We start from the raw sequence: 4949 nt of genomic DNA on the forward strand, positions 1-4949 counted from the left end.
GCCCCGGCGGCTGCGGGCACCGCGGCGCTGCTCCCTCGCCGCCGCCGGCCCCGGCCGCCTCCCTTCCCCACACGGACGTGTCCCGGCAGCCCGAGGGACCGGGACCGCGAGCCGCTGGCCGGGTCCGGCATCCCGGTGTGCAGCTGCACCGGGCCCCGCCGGCGGAGTTGGTGCTGAAGCGGCGCCGGGGATGCGATGAATGGGAGCAACCGAGGGGACCCTGCCCGCGGGAAAAGGCGGGATCCGCCGCTGCCATCCCGAGCCGCGGCTGCGGGGATGGAGCGCCGTTACCTCACCCATCCCTACCCCGGGCTACAGTTACCGGCACCCGTTTCTCAGACAAAGGCGGGGGACGCCAAACCCGGAGCCTGGCAGCCGCACCGGACAGACATCCCCGTGGCACGCACCCCCTTCTCCCGGCGGCCGCAGCCCGGGCGGGGGTTCCAAAACAAGTGTCAGTGCGTGCGCGGGGCCGGGGTGTCCGCGCAGCCCCGGTGCCTCCCGGCAGCGGCCGCGGGCGTGACACCCCGGCCCCCCCGCATCCACCGCAGCCCGGCCGGGGCGCTGCGCGGCGGCAGCCGGCAGGGGGCGCCCTGCACGGCGGGCACCGCTGCGGCGGGAGGGGGGGCCGGGGCACCGGGCCGGGGCCGGGGCACTGCTCGGCCGCGGATCGCGGGACCGGGCCCGCTCTGCGCACGTGGCTGCAGCCCCCGCTGCTTCGTCTGGGACCGCGGGGCAGAGCCCCCGTAACAGGGCGCTCCCAGCCGTTGCTGGTCCGTGTTTGTTGGCTGTATTTGAGCCGTTTGGTAGGTGTCAAAGAGGTTTGCGTTCCTTATAGAGAAATTCCCCTAATCCTTAAGTTGTGGGTTTTTTCCTAGCTACGTTTCTATTTATTTTTGCTGCTATTTTCTATTTCTGTTTGGAGGTGTGAGGTAACGGAGGCAGAGGATTCCCGCCTGTCAGGGTAGCATGGACCGACCTTAGCTGGCTGCTGTGCAGCTCAGCCCTGTGTGCCCCAGCACTGCTCCCTCCTGCAGGGTCTCCTACTCGGGAAAACTTTCGCTTCAGGACTCTGCGAACTCATAATCACGAGTTGTCATCCTTTTAGGTGAGAAAGATGGATCAATCTGCTTAAGAAACAGAAAAACCTTTTTTTCCCGCTTTTAGTAACAAACCAAAGCTTGGTTCCTTTGCAGATGTGCAGTTGCAGATGTTGGGCAGTAATTTGATATCAGTAGATGGACATGTACCATGATATGTGCTGAAATCTTAAGAGACAACAGAAGAGAAACACCCTGTTCAGAGAATTGCACCAGATGCTGATGGGTTGTAACATAATGGTTACCTTTAAGATTATTACAGCAAGTACTTCCATCCAACTTCAGTCTAAATAGAGATGTCCTTTTTGACACACAACAAATAACTTGTTCTCCAAAAGTGATACTGAGCTAGATGTTTTTGCACTATTTTTGGTGGTTAGCTGCCCTTTGCTCAACTTAGTATTATTTCTTAGTTAGCATTCAAGAGTGACTTTTTGGTATCCAGTAGACATGAGATGCTCCCAGGGGACATCTGTGAGATCATTGAAAACTGATATCGTTTTACAGCCCCATTACCAAAAATAATTGTTTTGTTTTGAATTGAAGTGCTGGTCCATCAGACAGGTTTGTAGAAGGCATCTCTTTAGGTTCCCACTGTTTGTGCTTCAGAGTGTATTGTTCTGAAGAGCCTGCAGTTCACTTGTGTTAGGCTGTGGGAGGGGATGTGGATGTGCAGCAGATGGAAGGTGAAAGGAGATTCCTTTGCCTGTAGATGAGACAGACAAATGTCACAGATGGGAATGAAAAGTCTTTACTGGAGAGGAACTTCCTGAATGTTTTGGAAAGTTCATGCCCTGCAGTGTTAGGCATCAGCAGCACAAACACAGCACCCAGGGAGGTGTGTGTGCTGCTCAGGCTGAGAGGGGGAACTTGATGGGCTTTCTGTGTGTGTAGGGCAGAAGTTGCCAGTGGTCAGAAGTGCTCCCTGTCACTGACACAGAGGTCCCTGCTATTGCCACAGCGTGAGGGTTAAGTGTAAACTCATTTATTGGTGCTGCCCAGAGTCCCTGTGCTGTTCTGAGCTCTCTGTGAGCTCTAGGGAAATTCAGGCCACGTGTTCTGGGGCAGGTGAGTTCTCCTGCTCACACACTGCAGGGTGAATAATGGGTGATTATTCCCAGCTCAGCTTTACCACTATAATAACATAAATACTGAAAGTAAACATTGAAGTTTACAGTAGAATTCCTGGAATACGGAAACATATCAGAACATTATCAGTAGTCATAAGTTATACAGTCCAAATGTCTATTTTATAGCTTGTTATTAAGATGGCAGCTGATTTGATTGATGCAAAGAAAGAAATTGAAACAAGTGATTTTGTGGAAGCAAAGACGATGCTCCTGGGTTAATGTGTTTCTTTTGAGGTGGCTGAAAATAAGATTTAGCACCTTAGTAGGAAATGTATTGGGGTGGTTTTTGTGGGGTTTTGTTTTCAGAAAGGGAAAGTTACCTTTGCTCCAGTACTTGAGATGTTTAGGGGAGACAAAATTCAGTTGGTAATGAACAAAGCAGTATCAGATATGAGGAGGACCAGTTTAAAGACTGTAGGAGAGGTGCCAGGAGAGGCAGGGAACAGCTCTGGGGCTGCAGCTGCTCAGTGTATTCTTTCACAGGTGCCATTGAAGCTGCTCTACCTGCATGGGCAAAATTGAGGTATTTTTAAGTCATTAGTTCAGCTGAGTTTGTATATTAATAATGCTACATTTAATGGGATTATTTTCTTTAAGATGCATGCAACATGCTTTTTAAAAAGGCAACAGCTGACTATGCTGGCCTGTATCTAAACAAGCATCACAGGATTTTTGTTGTTATATTGAGTCAAGAGCTGCTCTGTGCCCAGAGTTATAGATATATATATAGGGTATGGTTCCTACGAATATAACTGTAACAGGATAATTTTTAATGTGGAAGTAGTTCTGCTTATATAAATAAATCTGTTGCTAGAGGTGTTTATTGATAGTGTAAGAGATGGAGATGGCAATGAAAGGTGCTCCTCTGAGTCTCTGCATTGGAAGAAGAAGAACCCTTGTTGCTGTTAATCTAGTTTTATTAAAAGTAAATCCTATACCTTCAGTATATGTGGGAGGTTTATTTTGCCTCACCTCACACATTTGGGAAGAATGCCTTAGTTTTCCTGGGCAGAATGGCCAAATTGGCCTGTTCCGTTTGAGCTTTCAGGAAGAACTTTAGTGTGGTTTAAAAATCAGATGTGTGTTCCAGATTTGAATAAAGGCTTCTTGGAGAGGGTGTAACTCCTGTTTATTTACCTGAGGGCCATGTGCCTCAGGGCAAGAACTGCATTGTTCAGAGCTTCACTGCAGCTCTGATGTCAAAAGGTAAACAGGAGCTTGTATTCAGTGTCTCTGATTTCCCTGTAGTGCTCTTGAAAGTGAATGAAGGTTGATGGTTTGGAGTAAGAATGGAGTAAATACCATTTTTTCTGCAGTGAGTCACTTTCAGTTACTGCCATTTATATCCTTACTGTTTTTTTGTTGTTTTTTTTTTTTTTAAGGTGCCATTAAAGATTATTTAGATGAAAACTGACAGTGGCTGTTGAGTCCAAGGCCTGTGTAGTTGGCCCTGTGGACACATCACACCTGCAGATGTATGCAGATCATGTGGCAAAAACCTTTCATTTAATATCTACTCCTCAAGTAGTGTCTAAAACTATTAACAAGAAACAAAAATATAACAACTTTGAGAGCAGCTGTTCCCTGAGGGAGCATTCCAACTCCTCCAGTCCTGCAGATGGAGGAAAGGACCTGTTCTCAAGCCTGCATTCACTGTTGGCTGTTTCTTCCCTGCCCCAGCTCCTCTCCAGGTCTCAGCCAATGCTTTCTTTCGCCCTCTTCTTCCTCTCGTGTGCAGTGATTTCTGATGGGACTCTGGATCTCAGTTTGTGCTCGTGCTGCAGCTGGGCCAAGGAAGCTGTTGGTGATGCAGCTTCATAGCAGCAACAGCAAGGGGACAAAATGGCTCTGGAAATCTAAGTGGGCAAGATAGTGGTCTTAAAATGCTTTTTTTTCACCTAAATAGTCAAACTCAAGTTTGTGATCTTCTTTTTTGTTTTGTTTCCCCATTGCTGCTGCTATGAAGCCCTTTGCCTATGGAAGGTTCCTGAGGCAGATGGAAGACAGCAGTAGCTGAGGTGGACTAACGCTGGAATGTAGGCAGGGACTGGAGCCCTTGGGAGCTATGCTTAGACAGAAAGGGAGAGAGGTAAGAAATGTGCAGTGTGAGACTGATCTGAAGCTCTTGTTTACAGCCTTTTCCCTGTGTTGTAATGGCAGCGTTTGTGCCTCGCGTGTGTGAAGTGTAAGGCAAGGGAAAACAAGCGGCACCAGCCTCCTTCAGTGCCTATTTTTACCCTTGGAAAACTCAGATGCAGCCAGTTGGCGAGATCCCTCCAGTATCTGATGGATCTGCTGTCTGAGACAGCGTGGATTGGCGGGGCTTTGGATGAGCTGGGGAAAGCATTCGTGTGCTCTTTTGTGTGCTGGTTTGTGCTGCCCCTCACACACAGCCGTGCCTGTGGCTGCTGGGGGCACAGCAGGGCTGCCCTGCAGTCTGGGTGTGAATACCTGAGTGTGTCTGTGTGTGTGTGTCTGTGTGTATGTGTCTGCCTGTGTGTGGGAGTGTCTGTGTGTGTGTCTGTGTGTGTATGTCTGTGTGTATCTGTATCTGTGTGTAAGTGTGTATCTGTGTGTGTGTATGTCTGTGTGTGTGTGTGTGTGTATCTGTGTCTGTGTGTGTGTGTGTCTGTGTGTGTGTCTGTGTGTGTATCTGTGTGTGTATCTGTGTCTGTGTGTGTATCTGTATCTGTGTGTGTGTCTGTGTGTGTGTGTGTGT

At 49.1% G+C, this 4949-nt stretch overlaps 1 protein-coding gene across 6 annotated transcripts in view; it reads left to right on the top strand.

Moving 5' to 3' along the window:
- The first annotated feature begins 692 nt into the window (after nt 1–692).
- Nucleotides 693–4949, top strand: part of ADNP (activity dependent neuroprotector homeobox) — a 22959-nt gene continuing 18702 nt past the window's right edge. For 3 of the 6 annotated variants that reach the window (XM_033519075.1, XM_019008704.2, XM_015647685.3), the window contains exons 1-2: nt 713–1108; nt 4197–4319. The gene's annotated coding sequence lies outside the window, so the exon portion shown is untranslated. Of the gene's footprint in view, nt 1109–4196; nt 4320–4949 lie in introns of all 6 variants that reach the window. The other 3 variants (XM_033519077.1, XM_033519076.1, XM_033519074.1) reach the window with 2 other exon arrangements.

This window comes from Parus major, chromosome 20 (genome assembly GCF_001522545.3).
Source record: "Parus major isolate Abel chromosome 20, Parus_major1.1, whole genome shotgun sequence".
Taxonomy (NCBI): Eukaryota; Metazoa; Chordata; class Aves; order Passeriformes; family Paridae; genus Parus; species Parus major.